Source organism: Euleptes europaea, chromosome 9 (genome assembly GCF_029931775.1).
Source record: "Euleptes europaea isolate rEulEur1 chromosome 9, rEulEur1.hap1, whole genome shotgun sequence".
In the NCBI taxonomy this organism is placed as follows: Eukaryota; Metazoa; Chordata; class Lepidosauria; order Squamata; family Sphaerodactylidae; genus Euleptes; species Euleptes europaea.
The window spans coordinates 35,425,017-35,450,465 of NC_079320.1; positions in this window are offsets into that span (position 1 = coordinate 35,425,017).

Below are 25,449 nucleotides of genomic sequence, written 5' to 3' on the forward strand. Positions count from 1 at the left end.
CAGTATATTTAGCTGGGATCATTCCAGAAAGGAACATAAAATCATTCATCAGTAAAACAGTGGTCTCCAATAGATGGCAGTCTTTTCTTTATAATACGCTTTCTTCCATTAGCACACACTAATTTCAGATGCAATCTGTTTCTGGCTTTCAACTGCCTGAAAAGAATAGGAGGCTTCTTTTTATTTTTGCCTTAAAAAAGTGACATTATAAGAAAGCATAAGAAAGTGTGCTATTTCCTAATGGGACTTTTTTTTTATCAGTTCTGCTTAATACAATCACAATTTGGTTCCTTTGAACTATTGTTGATTCTTACTAATCAGGCTTAGAGAAAATTACAGCTTGGATAGCTCCAAATGATCATTGATTTTTCGTTTCTTTTTTGTTACCTATAAAAGACGGTTTCTGTGTATTAAACCGGGAGAGACAGAGAGCATAAGCCTATAAGGTTTTACCAACAGAACTTGCTATCTCTTACCCTCATCTAGAGATGCCAATCTATGTACAGAGGCAAGTTTCATGGTCTATGAAAACAGCTGCTCTGGGGAGAAGGGAGAACCAACATTTAGTAAGTATACAAAACATGCATGCAACCATTCACATGGCTGCATACAGCGATTAAATACACGAGGTAACATCTGTACACGGTATTCAAGAGAGTCTGCTTTCCAGTAATGCTACCATTCTGTATAAGTTAAACTATTAGAATACAACTGTCTTGGTATTAAAGTGAGTCTGTTGGCTAGCTATGTCCTAGGTAGAGGTTATAACTTGTAGGGCATTAGAAAAGGAGTAATATGTACCCAAAAAATCCCACTATCACTCTTGTGGTGGCAAGAAGACTAACAATTGTGGTATAAGCCTTTACAGGCTTGAGTTTTGCTTGTCAGATGATACAATAGATAATAACAGCTCTTGCTCTGGTATTGTATATATTTCTATATACATATATACAATTTCTATATATAGAAATATACAATATACAATATATATACATATATACAATTTCTATATATAGAAATTGATGAAGGGAATATCCATTCATCCATGAAGGCAAATGCCATCCAGTGAACTGAGAAGAGTGAAGGCCTAGCTAGATGAAATACTGGAAATTCCACATTTGAAAGTCTAAAGCAGGGGTCCTCAAACTTTTTAAACAGGGGGCCAGTTCACTGTCCCTCAAACACTGTTGGGGCCAGACTATAGTTTGAAAAAAATATGAACAAATTCCTATTCACACTGCACATACTGCTCAGCAGTAACGCACAAGCTCACTCAATAGCAAATCTTCATTTCTGCAAAAGATGCTGTGCAGTTTTCAGCGAGACGCCAAGAAAGGAGGACGGAGGGGGGGGGAAGAGAGGTAAAATTAGGATCGATTTAAAAAGGGAGAGGGAAAATAAGGATAAAAAAAGAGGTAAATTTAGGAGGGGAAGCGGGAAAGGTCAGTTTGAAGGAGAGGGCTGTAGGGCGAGTCACTAGTCTTGCAGGAGGTCGGCTTGATGCTTCCTGGGCATGCTGCTATAAGGGGCTTATTTATTTTTTAAAAAAATTCTATCTCAGTGCGATCCTAGGGCTGCTCTCTAAATGCACATTTTCCCCAGCCAAATCTCAAAAGTCAAAAATAAGCCCCTATGCAGAGTTTTTGCGAATTCAGATGGGGGAAAATGTTTGTGCGTGGAAGGTTTTGCCTTGGATTTGCCGCTCTCTAGATGCACATTTCCCCTACCTGAATTCTCAAAACTTTGCATGGGAGCTTATTGTTGGCCATTTATGCACGGGAGGTTTTGCCTTGGATTTGCCCCTCTCTAGAGGCACATTTTTCTCATCTGAATGCTCAAAGCTCAACAATAAGCCCTCCCTCCCAATGCAGAGTTTTGAGAATGCAAGATGGGGAAAATGTGCCTCTAGAGAGTGGCAAATCCAAGGCAAAACCTCCCGTGCATAATTGGCCGAATTCGGCTTAGACAGGAGCAACTCCGGACAGGAGGCGGCGGGCTAAGCTCTACCGGGAGTAGGCGCACTCGGGACCAGCGAAGGAGGGAGGAGGCTAGACGGAGGGGAAGGGGGGGAAGAGAGGAAGGTGGGTAGCCCCAGAGGCGAGCGGTTGCCCCCCTTACAGGCTTGAGGTCCGGGTCGGCTGCCTCCGGCTTCTTCTCAAACCACCGGCGGCTGCAATTGGCGGCAGCCTCCTCAGCTCCCTCTTTTGGAGGGCTGGACGAAGGCAGGCAGGCAGGCAGGAGGGGGAAAGGAGGAGGAGATGGTGACGGCCGCCTCAGGTCACAAGATAGTGCCCAAGCGTAGCCGGTCGGAGGCCATCCCTGCGCCGAGGGCTGCTTCGAACTACCGCTCCCGGCATGCAGTGGGAGGGGGAACGGGCTTTCTCCCCCTCCTTTTTCCATCCAGAGGCGGGCCGCGCTGCATCATGGGGCTCGTAGTTCCCGGTGGGGAGGAGCGGTGCTGGTTTTGGGCCGGCCTGAGGGGCTGGGTTCAGGACCCTGAGGGGCCGGATCCGGCCCAAGGGCCGTAGTTTGAGGACCCCTGGTCTAAAGGATTAACAACCACACAGGGGCCCAAATCAGAATGGGAACACGGTACAGGGAGACCCAGCTCAGTTAACTCAATTAAGCCTGAAACAAAGGACTACACAGGACTACAACTTATCATGGACACTGACATTCCATGATCAAACACCTGACATGCAGTTTAGCTTAAATGGCAGTGCTACAGAGGGCCACAGCACCATGGAGAAATAAAATGCCCTTTCCTTTATCTGATAAATAAAAATTGTCTTTCTTTTATCTCAGTGTAAAATAAAAATGCTCTTCCATTTATCTCATTTTCCTCTCCTCAACTAGCACCTCCCCACCACTTCTCTTCAGATTATCTTTTAGCCCCAGATGGGAATATCAGCATGCCTTTTTAAAATACTTGAAGTAAAAGCAGCCAAGAGGACAGAGTCATCTCTGGGAAATGGCATGCCAAAGAAGAAATACCCGCCCCCCAGTACTGCAGCTGTGATCTATATGTGCCTCCAACAGCTACTTTTTAGAGCTAAATTACACATCAGGGGATCTGATCACAAATCCCTAATTTCACATGCAGATTGGTTCTAATTAGTTGGGTTAATCTGTATAGTGGGGTAACCTTGAAACACCATGGGGTATTAGATTGCCCAGAATACTGAACTATCTTGCATATTTAGATCATGCAGGAAAAAGATGAAGGAGTCCTTAAAGAAATCCACAAGTCCCACTCCCTGACTTCCTTCAATTTCAGCCATTCCCACTGGTCTTTATAAGCTGTACCTCCAGCTCCATGCCTACACAGTACTAATTCAATATGTATACAATTCCAGATCATTGTGAACCAGATTTATGAGTGTATATGCAGTAAGATCAGAAAAGTGCTTAAGAATCATGCCCTTCACAGCTCAGATTGCAATATTTACCAAGGCCAACAACTTCTTCTTACTACTTAATTGCACTGAAATGAGAAAACTATGTCTATATTTTCATTAGCATTATTTTTGAGGTTACTTCAAGGTTGATCTCAAGTTATAGATCTTGAAGCTAGTAGGTATTTATCATGTCTTTCTGCTAAAAACAGCCCTCATGGTGAACACATGAAGCTGTGTTATACTGAATCAGATCCTTGGTCCATCAGAGTCAGTATTGTCTACTCAGACCAGCAGCCGCTCTCCAGGGTCTCAGGCAGAGATCTTTCACATCACCTACTTGCCTAGTCCCTTTAACTGGAGATGCTGAGGATTGAACCTGGAACTTTCCCCTATCAAGCAAGAGTCGATCTAACTCTCCTAACATCTCCCTCCTTCCAACCAACATCACTTCCATATTTTCCATATTCAATTTCAGCATGTTCATTGTGCACATGACTACTGCAGCTAAACACTGACTTTATAACCTAACTTGGATTATCATGATTTACTGTACCTCAGGGCTACCCTTGAAGATGTTCTGGAAACTTCAGCTGGCACTCATGATGGATCACACCATGAGCACATAAAAAAGCTTCACTGACTGACTGCCAGTCAAGGTGCAAGTACACACCTATAAAAATTTTCAAGGTCTCTCCTAATGTATGCCCTCTTGCCAGCTTACATCTGCTAATAAATGTCTCCTGATGGTGGTCTCATCTGATTACTATGATGGCCCCTATACTATGAAATAGCCTCTCAGAGACTGGAAGTCTTGTTAGGGAAATATTTTCAAAATATTGATAACACTTAGCATCAAAAGTGTGGATAATCTTTTTGAAGGGCCTCACATATAGATTAACAATGGGAAAATATTTAAAGACAGAGCCCTTTGAGACAACATAGACCAGCTTCCAAGTCGAAGAAGCTGTGTCCCCAGTGAGAACTTTCTTTCCATATATTTGAATGGAAAAGATTGGAATCATTAGACAGCTGTATCTGCAATTTCAAATACCAACTCACTTTATGGTGATTTAATGCTTCCACCACGCACGTGTGTGTGTATGGGTGTGCCCATTTGAGAGAAAGAGAAATATAAAATTAATTTTTAAATGATGGAGGATGAAGTTTTCTATTCAGCACATAACTTTAATGTTTTTCCCCCACTGAGATATCTTGACTTTCAACATTTGCACTTTGCAGTTAAATGCTTAAACCCCTAAGCACCCATAATTACAGAGATATGTTAATTACTGAAAGTAGTGCTTTGTTTTAGAACAGTTAAAACCCATTCAACAGTCTTCTTGGTTTCAAGGCAGGGAAACTATTTAAAAGGGCAGTAATTAAGTCAAAATCATATATTTTTTATTATTGACTATTAAAATAGCCTGTGAATCAAAAAATGGTAGGCTGCCCTATGTAAAAATTTCTTTATAGATTTTTGTTTTTAAGTTCTATAAAGAGTAATTCAAAGTAAAGTGTCACACATAATTAGATACAATTATAATTAGAATGTCATATTGATATAATTGTGTAAGCATAATATAATTGTGATGAATGTAGTTGTGATTAAATACTGAAACCAGCATTCTAAACATACACTGTCAACAATCAATAATCAGCCCCTGTAATTTCTTTATGCAGGGTTAGACCCACAAGCAGTCATGCCCAAATCTAGATCTAGAGTATATATAGACTCATAGAGTTGGAAAGGTCATACAGGCCATCTAGTTCAACCCCCTGATTAATGCAGGATCAACCTAGAGCATCCCTGACATGTGTTTGTCCACCCTCTGCTTAAAGACTGCCAGTGAGGGGGAGCTCACCACCTCCTTAGGTAGCTGATTCCATTGTCAAACAATTCTTACTGTAAAAATTGTTTTCATAATAACCAGCCAGTACCTTTCTGCCTGCAATGTAAACCCATTATTGCAAGTCCTATCCTCTGCTGCCAACAGGAACAGCTCCCTGCCATCCTCTAAGTTGCAAAGGGCACTACTGCACTCCCAATTCCTATCTGCCCTTCAAATACTTAAAGAGAGCAATCATGTCCCCCCTCAACTTCCTCTTCTCCAGACTAAACATACCCAACTCCCTCAGCCTTTCCTCATAGAGCTTGGTCTCCAAGCCCCTGGTCATCCTTGTTGCTCTCCTCTGCACCTGCTCCATTCTGTCCACATCTGTTTTGAAGTGAGGCCCCCAGAACTGCATACAATACACCCATTATTGTGAGTCCTATCCTCTTCTGCCAACAGGAACAGTTCCCTGCCCTCCTCCAAGTGACAGTGTTTCAAATATGATCCACTCTATGCTCCTGGAGGTCCCATGGCTTCTGGAACTGAAGGTGGGATGTGAGAATAAACTGTATTGATCAGGCAAAAGCAAAATGCCAGCTTCTTTCCAGGCCTAGCCATTCCAGGGACTTATACAATGCCTGCCAATTGCAAAGGGTACTATTGCACTCCCAATTCCTAGCTATTCCTAAAGAGTTTTCTGAAACCTTAGAGCACATGCTAGAAATGAGGTCTGGGGAAAACTATGTATTAACTCACCCCAGTCTTAAGCCAAATACCAGCCTTGCAAGATTGATCAAATCTTGTGTGTTGTTGGGAGGCAATGCAATCTTGTTGGCTCTGGTCTTTTATGCATGGGCTGGATCTCCCTGCTTGGACCTGGGTTCATCGCACATTAAAGTAACCTGGGTTGCGGGAAACTATATGCATTGGCTTGAATGATCAGGGATGAAACTGTTTGCTAACTGAACCATGAATACAGAAAAACAGTCTCCCAAACTCAAATCAAGTCCTTCCCTCTAAACCCAACTGCTGCATAAAAAAGCATTTTAAGAACAAAAAACAAAAAAGGGAGCAATCTGAAGGGGGGGGGGGTAGAAATCCAAGCCTTGTTTTTAAAAAGCCTTTATTTTGCTCAGAAAGAGCTCCGAGGTAGCAAGAAGCAGGAAGCACTTGAATCCCTGCCTCTTTACACGCTGCTTCGTGATTGGCTGTGAGAGAAGTCAATCTTCTGTGCTTGAATCCTCGCCTTTACACGCTGCTTTGTGATTGGCTATGAGAGAGGCCAATCTTCTGTTTTCCCCTGCATGCTGCTTTGAGGAGGGGGTTGGAAAAGGGTGGGCCATGATGGCGCAGGGGAGCTCAACCCGAGGACTGAGTATGCACACTCTGTGACTCCAGAATGAGCCAGGATGAACAGTTTAATTCGTGCCAGAAGAAGAATGTGAAAAGCCGGGTTCGTTTTGCATTGAAACAGTGTTGAGCTTCCAAGGAATGAGATATTGTGCATGCTGAAAAATTTGATCCTGGCTGAAATGGGGAATAAAGGAGGTTAAAGCGACCATGGATAAAACACCTCTGTGTTACATGTGTCTGAATAAAAGTCAGCAAAATTTATTGAGCACAAATGTATTGAACCAAATTTATTGAGAACAAGAAATATTGAACAGACACAAATAAGATGGAAACCAGCCACTGAGGGCTCTCTCTGAGAACACTAATCTGTGTCCAGAGGGCACTCACAGAACCCAGGCACACTTTTGGTACTTTATTCCAGAACCACATTCATTCTGAACACAAACTGCACACATAGTTCTTATCCAGAGATGGCTAGCATGTAGTGTGGAACTCTGTAGTTCATGCAAGAAACCCACCATCACCCTTTTTTGGCTGTGTGCCGGCCATAATCCAGATTTCCCACTCATTTTTGGTGATAATAGTAAGGCACTCCGAAGAGGGGCAGTTCAACTGGTGATTCTGGTCAGAGTACCTCCTCCCAGGATCCTTCCATGTGACTGGCCTTCATCAAAGGTAGGACAGAGGTTGCCTCACTCTCCCCCTGCATTTCCCCAAGTTTTGCCCAAGATAAAACAGGTCTCTGAAAACTTGGGCAAAACGTGGGGAAACGTAAGGGGAGAGCGAGGCGAACTCTAATGTTTGGAAACAGCAAGCATAATTAACATAAAGACCCAAAGTTGTCAGAGGGGTGATGGCAAGTGAAACAGCCATGCATAAAAGACCTTAGATCTGATCCTTGCTTGGGATTGAATTGTGAACTTTAGGGGTTGCTTTGATGAATCTTTACTTTTTAAATACATCTCACATTTCTCAAAGTGGAAGAGGCTTTTCTCTCTTTCTTTTGGAGCTTTTCTTTTCCTTAACAAAAGAAACAAAACATTATTTTTAGGTGCCTTAAGGACCTGATTGATTAAAAGGCTGCCCATATAATCAACTTAAACATAATAACATTGTTCAAATGAATGGGTATGAAAGCAGAGCTATGCCTTTTTTTAAAAAAAATCCTCAAGAAAGCTGTATGCATATAACAGCACACTTCAAGTTTTGCAATCAGACAGGTAATTATTATTTCTCAGGATGCCCAGCAATTATAAGCTTTAAATATTCATTTTAGTTAATTAGAGCAACTAGAACAGTTCTGATAAAAATGCTTCCTAAAATAGCTTTAGGAGATGGTGAGTATAATCCACCTGATAGTAGAATCAGGTAAGCTTTTCACAAAAAACATGAAAAGAAAAACATAGTGTGCCTGGATTTAGCAACTAACCCAATGAAGTATTAGGCTGAATCCACCGTTTTTGTGATTTGCTGGCTCCAAATTAGTGCAACAAAATAATTATCAAAACTGTGAAAGAAGAGAGATTCAATTTCCGAACACTGTCATGTGATTTGCCCTAATTTGTACAGGAAGTGCATCTATTTATTTCAGCATGCTCCATATCTAAAGGGTATAAATAAAGATTTTGCAATCAGCAATGTTCTAATGTATATGAACCATGTAATTATGTCTGGCAGAAAGGAATATTTTTGTTCATGATTGGTTGCTAACATGGGTGTTTACAGGAAAAGCTTTTCTCTTCAAATTGATTCATATTTGCAGTTTATTTCAATCCTGTGAAGAAATTATTTGACATTGGATTATGAAATATGGAAAGGAAGGGGAATAGGCTGAGGTTCTCATCTATGATGAGAATTTTCTGTAGTTCTACATTTGCTGGTTCCAAGGCTAGATGCGTCAAGCAAGTAGTTTGAAATCTAAACATGTGGATAGATCCTGGAATTGCAACTGATCTCCAGACCACAAAGATCAGTTCCCCTAGAAAAAATGGCAGCTCTGGAGGGTAGACTCTATCACATCTCTGCTGAGCTCCCTCCCTCACCTCCCCAAATTCCACCTTCTCCAGGCCCCAGGAGCGGGGAAATAAAACCTTCACCCATACTTTCCTCATTGATCCAATTAATGAGCTCTGAACTCAGAACCTTCTTCTGAATTCATCTTGCTTGCAGGACCAGGGATTTGGATGTATATTCAAGGCTGCATTGTTTTGCTTTCATCACAGTCATCATTTGGATGAGCATCCAGAGCACACTTGGATATTATCTTGGGGACTTTTCCATGCTCAACACCTCCACAGTCCTTTGAATTTTGAAGGGGAAGAACCCGAACCCTGAAGCTAATGATCTTCTCCTCCATTATTTGTTTTTCTTCTCACAGTCTGAAACATGAGTAATTCATGAGATTATTAATTCTGGAATCCAGCAATTGTTGCCTGATATGCCCACATTTTTTAAAAAAAAATTTGATTTGGTGAAGGACCTGGCCATGGTTGGTTTGCACTCTACAAACATGGTAATGCTATTATGCCTACTATTGAAAAGGATCCTTTGAGGAGATGGAATTGGTCTTGGAGAATAAACATGACACATACCCTCCCTGAGGCCTTAGCTCCAGCAGATGAAGCCCTCCCCCTGTGCTCTGCTCTCTGCTGCCAACATTTTCTGGCAGCACAATAGCGATGCACTTGAGTAGCCTTTGGAACATGACATTTAGATGGAATTTGGTGGGACCTTGAAGTCTGCCCTTTCTCTTATTTTACCCACATACCAGATAACTACTTTATGAATGAGGGTATGATATACAGTGGTTGGGTGGAGTAGCAAATGATTCTATTTGTTTCTCTTGAGCTACATGTATGTAGATATGGAACTGCTGAATTGTTGTGCTCTTTACATGTGCAAGTTTAAGACAAACTTAACAAGTGACAGTAAGTGGCTAGCTACATGATGATCAGAATTTGGCCAAGGCTGCTGGTACAGGGGAGAAAGAGAAAGGAGCAAAACAGAGATGGCATTCCTGACATATTTTTCTTTTATCATACAATACCTCAGCTCAAAAACAAAACCGAATATTGGTTCTTGTAGGTTATTCGGGCTGTGTAACCGTGGTCTTGGTATTTTCTTTCCTGACGTTTCGCCCACAGCTGTGGCAGGCATCTTCAGAGGAGTAACAATGAAGGACAGTGAAGAACTCCTCTGAAGATGCCTGCCACAGCTGCAGACGAAATGTCAGGAAAGAAAATACCAAGACCACAGTTACACAGCCCGGATAACCTACAAGAACCAATGAACTCTGACCGTGAAAGCCTTCGACAATATTTTAAAACAGAATATGTCCTTAACCCCATGGGTTAGTTGCCTACATGTGCTTGGGAAAAGGCTGGATCATGCCCTGAATATACGTGTATATCTTTGTTTCTCAAAAGAATCATACAGTAAGGATTGAAATGCTACTGCATTGTCATAGAGAGACCCACTTGAATTCAATGGGAAGTTGATATGTTGAACAACACGTGAGGAATAAACTGGTTTTATAACTTTTATGGGTTATCAGTGAATGTTTCTTTGGTCTTGGTTCTATGAATGAACATGATGAGGCTCACCAATATGGAGATATTAAAGATGATGTTACTGGCTTTGACAGCAGGCTGATGGATCAAATTTCATGTACCCTTATCTCTTTTCTGTCCCTCCATGAAGTGCCAGAGCACTTAGGTTTCAAATAAATGAATATCACTTGTTGGGGAAGTCGGCAACATATACCAAATAATCTAAGTAATTGAAAATCACTGCTTCCCATTCAACATGAGGGACATGTTATTCAACTTTGTCTGGTAATGCTCTGAAAATTCTTTCTTATAATATAGAATGTCATCCTGTATTTTAGTGATGGCTTTTAAAGAATTTTAGGTCTTGGTCTCTTTGTCATAAGGTTCCATATTAATTATATAACATTTTGCTTTTGTTGAGCAATGCCTCAGCAAAAGCATACCAAAGAAGTCATGAAGTAATCATAATACAATAAATCTCAGCTAGAGTGACAAGCTTAAATGTGCTGTACACTGCAGAGCTGAAAGTGGAAGAGTACTGAATGTGTTGTATATTAAGCATTTACTGCAGATAGCTTCATATCTTCTACACGTTTTGACAAATGAGGTCTTAAGGGTACAATACAAAGAAAAGAAATGTGTATGCTCAGTTCTATTTTTATAGATAAGAGAACAGAGACTTCCCTAGATACTTTGACATGAGTGTCACCACTGGAACCGAACAGCGAACCAACATAAGGAACTGCACACACCACCGCAAGGTATAATCCTAGGCAGAGTTACATCCTTCTAACACACATGGTTTGTGTTTGAATGCATGGGAGCCAGCGTGGTGTAGCGGTTAAGAGCGGTGGTTTGGAGAGTGGATTTTAATCTGGAGAACCGGGTTTGATTCCCCACTCCTCCATATGAGTGGCAGACTCTGATCTGGTGAACCGGGTTGGTTTCCCCACTCCTACACATGAAGCCAGCTGGGTGATCTTGGACTAGTCACAGCTCTCTTAGAGGTCTCTCAGCCTCTCCTACCTCACAGGGTGTCTGTTGTGGTGAGGGGAAGGGAAGGTGATTGTTAGCCGGTTTGATTCTTCCTTAAGTGGTTGGGAAAGTCGGCATATAAAAACCAACTCCTACTCCTCCTCCTCCTCCTCCTCCTCCTCCTCCTCCTCCTCCTCCTCCTTCTTCTTCGTCATACGTTTTTGGATCTGCCAGCAGCTTCTTAATGGAGCCGGTAATTGCATGAAGAATCACCTGCTCCCATATGAATCTTATAATTCATTAAAACTTTCTCATAAGATTTTGGGTTGCTCTCCTCACATACCGAAGTAAGGTGGTATGGGTGCAGTGATTAGATCTTTTCAGTTGTTGCACCAAGCTGTTGGAATATCGTCATCATGAGGTTCCACTGGTGCCTTTATTATTGACCTATAGGTGTCCTTTTGTTTCATCAGATCATTGGATGACCTCAGTGGTGTTGCTTTGTTTTGTACTGTCATTAGTCTTGTTCTGGCTCTGTTTCAGTTGATATGTGTGAGTGTTACTATATTGTGACTTTGCATTTTTTCTTGAAAAGCAATGTTTGGTGATTTTAATATGGATTTTTTTTACTGAAAGCCACTTTCATTCAAGTGAAAGCAAATGTATTTTTCAATTTGGAAAAGGACAAAAATGATTTGAATAAGTAAACATTATAAAGGCCATTAGATATCTGAGGTGATTGTTTTAAGGCAACAGACTTTAATTAGTCTATTTTTACTTACTTAATTTTATGTTTGGTTTTCAAATAAAATTGATTACATCTGTAGTTTGGTAGTTTATAGATTCCCAATGAACATTTTCCTTCAGACCTCCCTTTAGTTATGAGTAAAATACTTATGGTTTTAGAATGAAGGGACCACCTTGAATTATGTAGTGTCACCAAAAAGAAATGTGCACCCTCTTTCTGGGAATTGAGTACCCCATCTTTTTCAGTGCTTCCAGATTATTTAAAATTCTTAGCTATTCCAGCCCTTTGAAGACCTTTCTCCTTGGCCAGACATAATGGCTTACCTCTCAATGAATTATTCGGCAGATTCTCCAATTGAACAGAGATTCTCCCCTTGTGGAAAGGCAAAGATCGAAACTTATCTAATTTTATTCAGCTGTGAGTTATATTCTTCTAAGAGATTTTTTAAAAATTACTCTATTGATCTCACACTTTCCAGCATGTTCACACGACTATCAACTAATATATTTGCTGTCTAGTAAAGATAAGGCTGTTATCCTATCTTTAGCTCATTATTTAACGGCTGCCTTGAAGAAGTCATAATTAACTTATGTCTAAATGCTTATTTGCATACAGGCACTCATATTGCACTGGAACTGGAGTTTTGTAGTTGTTTTGTTCAATGTAAATAGCCTTGATGATCCTTTACAGAATTCTTTTACTATTGTTAATGAAGAGGTTTGAATGGCAGGGATCTTTTAAGGGGGAGGGAGAGATTTGAGATTCATTATTTTATTCTGGTTTTAATTGGAAATGTTTTTAACCATTATTGTAAACTGCCTTGAACCATGGGGTATAATGTAGGATATAAATGTGTTAATAAACAAATGCATACATACATACATACATACATACATACATACATACATACATAATGACCTATTTGGTAAATTTACTTTACTTGAATTCTCTTCTGCCTTATTTATGCAGGTATTTGGGTTTCACCAAACTCTTATCTTGTCCAGTCCCTAATCCAGTGTTCTTGTGCAATTTTATTCAATTACAGTGCGGATCTTGCAGAAGAGGCATGTGGCGAATTGAACTCCTGATCCATGATTCTGTCATGTAGCCTCAGGCCTTTTCTCATTTAATGTCTCTTTTAGCATTTAGCAGCATTCAAGGCACAATACTATTATATCGCTTTGTTAAAGCAATAGCACGTATATATGTTCTGTTTTGAAATGTATGGGTTGTCTCCAGAAATCTTAAGAGTTCGCTAATTCATTTTACTAATTCTCCAAGACTGCTTGAATAAAAAATAGGTCCTGCTTGTTTCATGTCAGTTTAAGTATTTCAAACCCTTAAACAATCAGGAAATTGCTATGTACTCAGCAATGCCACATTTTCCCAACTAATTAATTCATTTTACTTTGTTTAAATATAGGCTACAAATGCTGCCCTTCTAGTGTGCTCAGAGGGACTTTAAAAACATTTGTTTAGTGCCATTATTTATCATTGCTTCTTTATGATATTTTCTTAGGGGATAACCAAAAGTTCTATACAGATGTTATTTGTGAATACACTGAATGTGCATGGAAGAGAGTAGGTTCATGCCCAGTAGGCCCTCTACCTATGCATATTCAAAGCCAACATGCTTTTAGCAATGTTTCAACTAGTGCATAAAAGCCTATGCATATAATTTTTGTTTAAATATATGCCCCTCCCCAGAAGTTATGTGGTATATCTGTAGGGGGCTAGCAAATATGATTTCCCTTATCCACGTGAAATGTACCCACATATAAGATCTGCAGGGGAGCTTTCACTTCAGAAATACCGTTCTGTTTTATTTATTTATTTAGGAAAAAAATTACGCTGTCTCTCCACAAACCTGCCTGAGGCGCCTTACAAAATAAAAAAATAAACAAAAACTATTAAAAGATATTAAAATCCAGCAAAAACCCCCCAACCCAGCATAAAAAATGGACCATAAAACAGACCACTGACAGTTTATAATAACAGTTTCCAGGTTAAAACAGTATTAGAAGACCAACACTTTGTTAAAAGCCTGGGTGAACAGCAACATTTAGGTCTGACACCTGAAAGAAAACAATGTCGTTGCCAGGCAAACCTCAGGGGGAAGGCATTCTATAAGCAGAGTGACCCTACTGAAAAGGCCAGTCTCTGGGTGCCACCCACCTCACCTTTGAAGGCAAAGGCACAAAGAACAGGGCTTATGAGGCAGATCTTACCAGTACAGCTCCCCAATACAGATGCACAGGATGCTTTAGGTTGACATTCTTCCTTACTGGTTGACGTTTCTGCTGGAATCCAGCAGTGGATCAGTTATTGAATGCATCAAGTTCTCACACCTTCACTCTGGTACTCATTGCAGAGATAAGGTTCTTGTGTTTCCTTAGAACATTTCCTGTAATTCCATAAAAGGGAAAAAAAATCTTGTCACATCTCCTAAAGTATAATTTCTATCCCTAGTAATTGTCCAGTCCCCAGAGAGAATTAGCTGAGAAGTGCTGGTTCTAAGAGCCATGTTACATGTTCAGTTTAAAAACTACATCTGTTTATTTTCATATGGTAGGAAATGTATTTATTTATTTAGAAAAGTTATATACCATCCTTCCAGAGATCCATTAATATAAATGCTTTCCCAAATTTTATTTTTTTAAAAAATGTGTTTAAAATATCCACTGATCTTTGTTTTTCTTTCAGCATAGTGTCTCTGGAATGGGATATATGGGAGGGATTAGGTTACAATGTTATATTTGTGTGTGTATTCCTTCCCTTCCATGTGTTGAAACATGGGGAGACCACTTTCCTCTCTTGTCTTCCCTTAAATTGGTGCAGACCCAATTAAACTGGAGAGAGGAAGAAAGGGCAGAATGTGAATACAGGAAAGTGTTGAAACTTAAATATTACAAGAGGGAGTGGGAACATATCACTGACTGAAAGGAGGGAACAGAACAATACTACTCATGGAAAGAAGAGAAAGTACAAATATTTAAATAATAGCCATGTCAGAGACATTCATAGAATTGATTCATATGAATCACTAACTATATTGTCTGGTGATCATTTAAAGTGACTCTAAGGCAACACCTATTCAAGAAATGAAGAACAAGCAGCTACCTTTAGTAACCATCTATCACATTTTTTATCACATCCTCATTCCAAGGAACATTTCCCCCGCACAGTAACCTTATACATTTGGTTAGCCTGAGCAAAACAGAATGACCCAAGTTTGCCATGTGAACTTGACACAGTAGACATTTGCACCCAGGTCTCCTTAGGCCTAGTTTGACATCTGCTGTAATAGCCATACACTACATAAATCTCCCTAACAAACTGGATAAGTGGCAAACTTACTGCTAAATGCTGTTCATTATCATGAAGCACACAATGTTTTGAATCTTAGACCCACCAATATTTGTCCAAAGTGAATGGCCACTTTCCTTGTTCATTGGGGTTGCCAGGTCCCTCTTCACTTCTGGTGGGAGGTTTTTTGGTTTTTTGAGCAGAACCTCAGGAGGGCGGGGTTTGGGGAGGGGAGGGACTTCAATGCCATAGAGTCCACTGGCCAAAGTGCCCATTTTCTCCAGGTGAACGGATCTCTATCGGCTGGAGATCAGTTGTAATAGCAGGAGCTGTTCACCCACTACCTGGTGGTTGGCAGCCTTATTGTTCATACATAAATGAGGACTACTTTTCTTCATTCATCCCTGCAGTGACAACTTATTTCATTTAAGATGTGTCTGGTTTCGATTCGCAGCCCTTCCTCTCTCATATGGAGAAATTATAGAAAATGGAAATTGTGGACTTTTACCTTGAATTGCCCCTTGTTGTTATACATTCATCAACTAGCTCTTTCTTTCAAAGCCTGCACATTTGTCCCAGTGGGTGTTAACCACTTTAATTGCAAAGGGTTATGCAGATATGGGCATGTAGTCATTATGGATTGATGTTTTCACTTTATAAAGTTTGGTACTGGGGAAAAAATAAACTGCTTTCAGCCTGTGCAGAGGAGCATCGTTAGCAAATATACTCAGTAGATGAGGTAAAAAAAAATCTGGCTTACTGAGAAGAAAAAAGAGAATAGTGAGTTCTATTAGTGCTTGGAGTTCTAAGTGCTTGGAGCAACTTGCTAAAATAAGTGGTTTAACAAGTCTCTGTCTCTCAATTCACATCATGTTACATGATGAGAATGAAATTTAGAATTCACAAAATTATTAATGGCTAATTAAGGGCTACTGAGAGATGACGACCTCCTAGACAATTACAAATTGTTCTAGTGTCATTGTCTTCCTCTTGCTCCAATGCTTTGAGATGAATCAGTAGTCAGATTTAATTTGTTCAATTTAATCAAATTCCACATGAATAAATATCTGTTGCATTGAACTGAGAGAAATGTGGAAATGTCCTGGAAAAAGACACAGTTAAGTTCAGAGCTGATCTTTCTCCTCTTCTTCTGCTTCTTGTCTCACAAAGAGGATCTAGGATTGCTTTTGGAATACTCTGTATCAGAATAACTGTATAGATTTTGAAATACATGATCTGAGTAGAAATTGTTTATTGTTCCATTTTTAAAAATTTCTGAATTTTAAACAGAATGCTGAATACACTTAGATTGTCACAACGCCATTGCCTGAAATTCATTTGCATCTTTCCCCTTCCCCTTTCCAGTACCAATTCACACAAGCACATTGATAAAATGTGGCAAAAGAGCAATCCTGGCATCATGTCATCTATGTGATTGCATACTTCCTTTGTGGTGTTTTACTGATGTGCATGTGTACACTAATAAAACACCCCATTAAAACAATCTGAATATGCTTGTATCACTATGTTTTTAACCAATTCACAGGGCCCCATGTGCACCAGGGATGCTTAATCACCCATCTGTTTGGATCACAATCTGTCTGCAAATTGAGATACAACACCGTGAACAATCAAAAAGGTTTTCCCCCCTTTTTGAACATTTAAAAATGGATCAAAATGTTTCTGTGCATCTGTGGTTTTACACTGATTACCTTATCCCCATCTTGCATCCATCAGGTTGGATCCAAACAGCTTTTCTACTGATGAAAAGAAAGGGAGGGACCCCCTTTGACTAGCCAAAAGTCTATGTTGGGGATAATAGGACTTGGATGGACAAAAAGCATGTAGGACAGAGACTGTAATAAGGAGGGGAGTTGACTAAGATAGAGTGACAAAACTGGCTGGATCCAGTCACTGGTCTTTCAGTTAAAATGATAATAAAACTGACCCCCCCCCAAAAAAAAAGAACTGTTATTTAATCTTATTAGATTGGGGAAAACTTCATGGTTTGTCTGTCTATTCTAGCCTTGCCCGCCACAATTTGTGCCCTATTGCTGGGGACAGAATCTTTACCCAACTATCCCATTTTGCCGACTCCGCAAGTTGCACATAACATATGGTCTTGCTTATTTCCCCCTTTGGAGTATTTTCTGCTCAGCTGATTTTGTCAGTTTTGGACTTCAGGACTTGACTTTCTCTTTCTCTTTCTCGCTCTCCCATTTCTTTGTTCGCAAGCAACAGGTAAATCAGACAGTCATGCATTTTCTGCTCAGCTGTCTATCTTCACTATCATGATATTTGGGTTATGGATAACTTGTTTAGAATTTAGAACTATACTATCTCTGAACCTGATAAAAGGGCAAGAAATGTGTAAAGGTGATGTAAAGGTGATGTAAATATGATCATGCATCTCTAGGAATTCCAGCTGTCATTCCGATAGTGTTTTTTTCTGTTACTTAATTTTTCTTCTGCCAGATGCCAAAGTGGTAGTGGGCAAATGCAGCTGGGGGCAGGAGAGAGGGATGAGGGCGGAAATAGTTTGGAAATTACTTCTCCAATATTTTCCACCAGGATTCTGTATGCTTTCAGAGGCTTGATCAGATATATTTCCTTATTCCTCTGTTTCCCTTCTCTTTTAACTTATTTTCAGTGGCTTTAACATTCTGTGCCTCCTAGGACATCCGATCCTTTGAGAGGGAGGATATTTTTCTCTTTTGGTTAATTTACAGTTACATTTTTCTACAGCTCTGGAAAGTCCTTGAAGTGTGTGGAGACTCCATCCTTGATTGGGGTGGACTGATTTTGTTGCTTTTACAACTATCACAATGGCCAGTCACTCCACTATCAGATATCATGATGATTCAGCACAGTCCTCTTTAACACTGATATTAATGCACTCATAGGACCAATATCATCAAAGTTAGGAAGCTAAGTCTGCCCCTTTTACCAAGAAGATAATTTAAGAGTTCCTTTTTATTCCCACTTAGCAGAACTAAGGGAACTGTTCTTCACACTGATAATAAAAGTTTATTCTCAAGGGTTTATTGTTGTGACTTCTACAACCTGGTCAATTGCTCGAGCACTTCTGTGCAGGAGTGTTTTTCATTTACTGACTCATCTCTAGCCATGTACAAAAGGTAATGTGTCTTGTTACTCAATTTAATTTAATCAGCTTGATCAGTTGCTTGCCTTCCATCTCTCTGTCGCTTTGTTTCCCAAGAGCGATTAGTTTGTGGGATAATCTTCCAAGGGAGGTGGCAGAAACCCTATTACTTGAAACATTGAAAACAAAATTGGCAAAAGCGCTGCCAGGAGGCTGAACTGATGACCTAACAGGACTTTCCCATGTCCAACTTTTATTGGACTGTAATTTACAAAATCAGAAAGATTAGACTGGACCCTGACAAAGGACTTTTAGCTCCTTAGTACTAGATAGCACCTCTTCCAAGCATAAGAGATCATTAATGCAAACAACATTTAAAACAAAAGAAAACAAAAGTGCCTCATGCAGTTGCCAGGCCTTTCTTTTGTTCCCACTAGTGCATATTTACTAATATACACTATATGTTTGGTTAATTGTTTTGTTTTAAAAAAATCATGCAATATTAGATGTTCTTATGCACGATTCTCAAATGAAAATGCCATTTTCTGATTATGTACTAACCATGTCTGAAGATTGAAGCTAGCTTGCAACCAAGGTGCATATTTGAGGTTGTACTTTTAGACTAACTTGATATTCTCAGTTGGCTGCTAGCAATTGGGGTTCCCTCCGGTGTCAGAAACTTGTGTTTGCCTTGAAATATTCAGAGTCATTGTTTCCGACTTTATTTTTTCTCTCCCTTTGGGGGCAACTGGAAAGACAGGAAAATGACCCTCTTGATAATGCTATGGAGACCAGCACATTAAGGGAATCTCATTATCTGTTTATATCCCAGTTGGAAGTCCCATGTTTTTCAGCGCATCAAACAGTAAAGCAGAGGTATATAATGTGCTGCCTAAGGGCCAAATGAAGCTTGCTGCTGTGTCACACAATGTGGGATAAAGACGCAGATAGTACTCTGCAGGTTTATCGTCTTATGAGCAAATAAGAAAAAATAAGAAAAAACCCACATGACTTCATTCTAGAAATATGGTGAGACCCCTGAAGAAGAAGAAGAGTTGGTTTTTATAAGCCAACTTTCTCTACCACTCATGGAAGAATCAAACTAGCTTACAATCACCTTCCCTTCCCTTCCTCTCCCCTCCCCACAACAGACTCTCTGAGAGGTAGGTGGGGCCGAGACAGTTCTAAGAGAGTTGTGACTAGCCAAGGTCACCCAGCTGGCTTCATGTGTAGAAGTGGAGAAACCAACCTGGTTCACCAGATTAGCCTCCACCGCTCATGTGCAGGAGTGGGGAATTAAACCTGGCTCTCCAGATTAGAATCCACCACTCTAAACCACCACTTTTAACTTGGGCTGTCGATTCGGTTTATCCCGAACCAAAAAACAGCCGAATTTTCCCCGATTCGGCGGTTTTCAGTTCGGATGGAACCGAATTTAAAAAAAGGCGGGAAAACAACAAACCGAATTTGGCAAGTTCGGGGCGATCGCTGAATAAATTCGGCAAATTCAGGGGCTCCAAATCAGCAGCATAACCGTCAGTTAGTAAGCCGCATTCTCCCACGGCCAATCGGTGGCCAACCTGGGTCTCCTTCTGGCCAATCAGTCGCGGTTGAGTGCGTGAATCCAGCTAGGGCTGTCGATTCGGTTCCACCCGAACCGCAAAACCGCTGAACTTCCCCTGGTTCGGCGGTTTTGTGGTTCCGATGGAACCGAACCGCAAAATGGCGGGAAACAGCAGTCCCAAACTTGGCAAGTTCGGGGGACCACGGAAAAAATTTGGCAGGTTCAGGATCCGCCAAACTTGCCTTTTCCCACCTTTAAGGAACTCTCTGGAAGGCAAGCAAGCTTGCCTTCCAGAGAGCTCAACCCAGCAGGGGACAGGATCACCTTCCCTTCCCCCCCATCTCCTGGGCGATCCTGGCACAGGATCTGTTCCCCCCTGCGTGCCTTTAGGGGGCTTCCCTGAAGCCGCGGGGGGCCCTTTAAACAGATCTGCACCTCCCAGCTGCAAGCTTGCCTTCATGGGGCAAGCTTGCCTTCCAGAGAGCTCAACCCGGCGGGGGACAGGATCGCCTTCCCTTTCCCCCCCAATCTCCCGGGCTATCCTGGCACGGGATCTGTTCCCCCCCACGAGCCTTCAGGGGGCTTCCCTGAAGGCACGGGGGGCCTTTAAACAGATCTGCGCCTCCCGGCCTTCCAGCTGGAAGGTGCAGATCTGTTTAAAGAGCCCCCCGCGCGCCTTCATGGAAGCCCCGTGAAGGCCCGCCGGGGGGGTAAATTTCCCCCCGAACTCCGGATCTCGCCCGAATTTCAGGGATCCGAAGCGGGGGAGTTCGGACTTCGGCACGGCCTGAATTTAAAAGGGCCTAATTTTGCCGACCCCGAACTGTACTGAATTTTTTTTCAACAGCCCTAAGTCCAGCTACTGTGTGGCCCGGGGAGAGAAAGAGAGAGTGTTTGTTTGTGTGTGAGAGAGATCCCCGTGGGGGTGTGTGCGCACATTTGTGGCTTTCCATGGCTCCGGGGGGTATTTTTGAAGGTAGAGGTACCAAAATTTCCGTGTACCTTCAGGGGACCCTTCTTGCAAGAACCCCCAAGTTTTGTGAAGATTGGGTCAGGGGTCCCGAGTTATGTGGTTCCCCCATCCAACCACTGAGATCCTGTGCATCTAGAGAGTGGCAAATCCAAGGCAAAATCTCCCGTGCATAAATGGAATCATATTGGATTACTGCTGAGACGACATCCACAGTAAGACCCATGTTGGGGCTTTTCTCTATAATTTTTTTCCTGTGTGTGTGTGTGTGGGGGGGGGAAGCAGAGTCTGTGTGTGTGTAGGGGGAGGAGCAGCTTCTGTGGGTGGGGAGAAAAGCCGAGGGGGGTGTGCCCGCTCGGCTCTGTGGGAGTGGGTGTTCTGCTTTTAAAGTTTTAAAGTGTAAAGTTGAGTCTCTGCGGCTCCTTGCGAGTCTCTCTCCCCTCGGCACCCGGGCTGCGCCTCCTCTTCCTTGGTTTTTTCCCCGTTTGGGGCAGAGCCATATTGGTTTGAGGGGGGTTTGCCCGTTCTGCCTTGGGGGGGGGGTGCCCGCTCACGTCTCTCTCTGATTTGAGGGGGGGCTTCAGTTGTGTGTCCTCAGGTTTTTCCTAACTCATAAGATCAGTTAGGTCTATTTTGATGCTCGCTCAAAACTGATGTTCAAATTGTGACTTAAACAATGCATTTGCCCGGTCCCAACTCCCGAGTCCGATGCAAAAGGGGAAATTCTACCCCCACCTGCTCCTTATGCATAGCTAGCGCGCCTCTGTCCCTTTCCATGGTTTGCAAACTCCCAAGGTCGCGTCACGTGTTGCTTTTCATGGTTTTGCAAACTCCAAGTCCAAATGGTCTATTTATTTCTATTCATTCCAATGGGCTGATCATGGGGGGACCCCTTCTGAACCCCATAACTCGGGACCCCTGCCCCAATCGTCACAAAACTTGGGGGTTCTTGCAAGAAGGGTCCCCTCAAGCTACACTGAAATCTTGGGACCTCTACCTCCAAAAATGCCCCCCCCCGGAGCCGCAGAAAGGCGCAAATGTGTTTTTAATGGCTTTATTTGGCCGAATTTTTCCCGAACTCCGAAATTAGTGCCGAATTCCACAGATCCGAATCGAGGGAGTTCAGACTTCGGCATTTCCCGAATCAAAACGGGCCAAATTTTGCCAAATTTGAATTTTACCCAAAAAAAAATTCAACAGCCCTACTTTTAACCACTACGCAATGCTGGCTCTCCTTTTACAAAAGTATGATTAAGCATAGTACTTGGGAAAGTCAACTGAGTTTTATCTAGGGTTGTGCATATTGGGTTTACTGACACAAAAATAAACCCGAGAAAGGCACTATATGCTGTAAATTAGAGTTTTTTTGTGTACTCTGGCTGGCAGAAGTTCCCAAAAATCTTAGGCAAAGAGTTCATTCTCAGTATCTCCTACATAAAATCCTTTAAACACTGGGGAAAAAATCAGTAAAGTTCAGATTCAGAGTGTCCCAAAATGTTCGATATCTCTATGCTGGTTCTGGTTTATTTTCTTCCCTCCCCCCTTGGATTTTCAAATTTATATATCCATGGTTTCCTATAGGAGAAAATTTTCAGGGTTCTGGAGTGGGTGTTTTTAGAGGAAATGGCACCATATTTTCAGGAAACCCTCTCCCCTAATGACACCCCACTGTTTTAAGTGTTTTGGACAAAGGGGTCCAACTTTGCAGATACCTGGACAAGGTGCCCCCAGCCATCCTTGTCTCCACTGTTTCCTATGAAGGATATAGGGGATCTTTCTGGTGGCATGGAATGGGTGTTTGTATATAAAATAGCACCAAAATTGCAGGGTACCAGGTCCTCCCACTCTACTACCCCCCCAAGTTTAAAAGAATTTTGACAAAGGGATCAAATGTTATGAATCCTGAATAAGGTGTCCCCAGCTATCTTGGTTTCCATCATTTCCCAAGGCAATGTCAAACAGCAACAGGAACCATCCAAACCCCCCAAAGATCATCTCCCACAGAGCAGAGCAACCCCTCCAAAAGCACCAGACCTCTAGTCTAATCAGTTGTAATTCTGGGACATCTTCAGGTCCCACATGGAGGTTGGCAACCCAAGTTTTGTTCCAGGTTAATTGTTTTACTGTTGTTATCAGGGATTTTTTCATTTTAGTGCTGGGGGTTTTGAGTTGTAGGAGGATTTTAAAAATTCTGGTTCTGTTTTTAGTGTTTTTTCCCTTCTGCATTCAGGTGGGTTTTTTGTTTTTTGCTCTTTGCTTTGGTTTCTGGTATGTGTTTTTGTAAAGGTTTGGTGTTTTTGAAAGCTACTCTGTTCTGGGGGGGTGACCTTTGTTTTTTGTTGAGGACTTTTTTTGTTTTTCTTGTTTGTGCTGGTTTGTTGTTTGCTATTTGCATTTCAGAGTGCTCTTATGAGGGGGATTGGGGCTGCTTTGATTGATTAGACTGAAGGTTTTCAGCATGGTATTTCCTTTCTTAAGAAACAGTGGAGGCCAGGATGGCTGGTGTGATACCTTGTTCAGGGGTATGTAAGATTGGATCCCTTTGATCAATCCCCTTCAAACTTGGGGAAGGGGGCTTTAGGACACAGGGAACCTTGATACCCTGCAAATGTGGTCCAATTTGCTCTGTAAAAACCCTGCTTCATACTCCTGGAACATTCTCTTATTGCACCTGAATTTTTGTGTTATTTTCCTAATGCTGGTAAATTCTGTAATTCTGTTTTTCACTCCATAAATTCACAGTATGGCTTCAATAGGTATGCACATCCTTAATGCCAGGGACTGAATCTGATACTTGTACATGCAATGAAAGTACTCTAATACGGAGCCATGACTCTTCCCCTTGCCTTCTGACCAGTTTTGGAGAAGAAGTCACTGTGGTATAGTTTAATGCATGACAATGCAAGTATACCCTACCCTTTTTCGCTGTGGGAACCCAAAGCAACTTACATCATTCTTCTCTCCATTTTGTTCTCACAACAACCCTGTGAAATTAGTTAGGCTGAGGATGTGTGACTGGGCCAAGTTCAACCAGGTAGCTTCCGTTTCAGTGTGGGTACTCCAACTTGGCTCTCCCAGATTCTAGTCCAACACTCTAACCACTACACTACACTAGCTCTCATCAGGTATTTTTCTCATGCAAGTTTTGCTACCTTGTGACTGAAAGGTCAGCTTGTGAGCTGGCCAGTTGAAACGGTTTGGTATAAATGAAAGCATTTCAAGAATAGTGGCATGCTGTTGATCATTGCAAGGAGCAGAACAGTTTCCTGGTTAGTTGTCTGTTAATAAGCCAAGGGCCCCTGTTAGGTTTTCTGCATGGAAAAGAAATCTATTTCCCTTACACAATTTTCTACCACAAATTGCCTGCACATGTGCGTGCACACACTCAATCTGCTTGTAACTACCTATAAGATCACTGGGAAGCTGAAATGTAATCCTAAAAATCTTCAAAGTTGTTTTACAAAGCACAGGCTTGGATCCAAAGTCCAAAGACACTTCCTCTCATGCAAGATGGAGATGGGATTTTTCGTGATTACCCCTTTCCACTGCAGATCTTCAGATCACACTCCAAACTGTTCCTTAATCCTAGGGCCATTCTGGTGAGAGCCTAAGGCACTGTAGCTACTAGAGTGGCTACAGCCACTTGTCTACAAGCGAGAAATGGTCTATAAGCAAGAGCTCTCCTCACAGCCTATTCAAGCTGTTTCTACTTTAGTTTTGCTAATCAACATTCTTGTGTACTCCAAGAAGGAAGAGGTATCAAGATACCCCCTATTTAATTTTTATTCCGACCTATCTGCAAGTCTCTAGTGATCTCCCTTTATAGCTTCACCTTATGAATTCTAGTTACTTGAAACACTGAATACAAGCAGTCTCTGTGGTATATCTATAAGATTAATTAGTCCCCTTGGCACACCACAGACCAGAATTACAATATGCAAAAAAGAGAGAGGGTGTCTTTAAAAAAATTACACATACAGTGTTTTTGAGTTGTGAGACAATACATTTTAGCTCTGTAATTGTAATCATCCGGCTGTTACATTTAAATATATAATTGGTATAAAGTGCTTTTGTCATATTTTGTTTGATGGGAAGTTTGATGTTGCTTTAAAATTCAATGTGTTCAGCTGTGGCAAAGTCCTAAAAATATAGTCATTAAGATGAAATTGCATTAGAATATACATAGGGTTTACCTTTAATGAGAGTAGAATTTATTTTTTCTGTTAATTCAATTTCAGGTTTGAGTTTCTTTCATTGCTTCCCAATTTCACATATCCTCAACAATCAGCAATAATATAATAATTTTGTTTAATGTAAGTTAAGTAAACAATGTGGGTGAACATGAACAAAACACATATAATTTGTCTACTTTCTTCAGGTAACATTCAGTGAATTTCATCACAGATGTTTGCTCTAAAATGCCAATGAAAACATGACATGAGTCACAAATGTTGGTTGAATGCACACACCCAGTAAGTGTTCTAAGCATTACAACCCAAATGTATATCAAGTGTGACATTAATGTGTGAGAAACAGTTTCCCAATATGCTTTATTTAATTTTTCCCCATCTTTGTACATAATATATGGGCTACTAGTTGTACCTAAGTACAACAGAACTTGATAAATCTGTGATAATCTGTGATAACTTGTG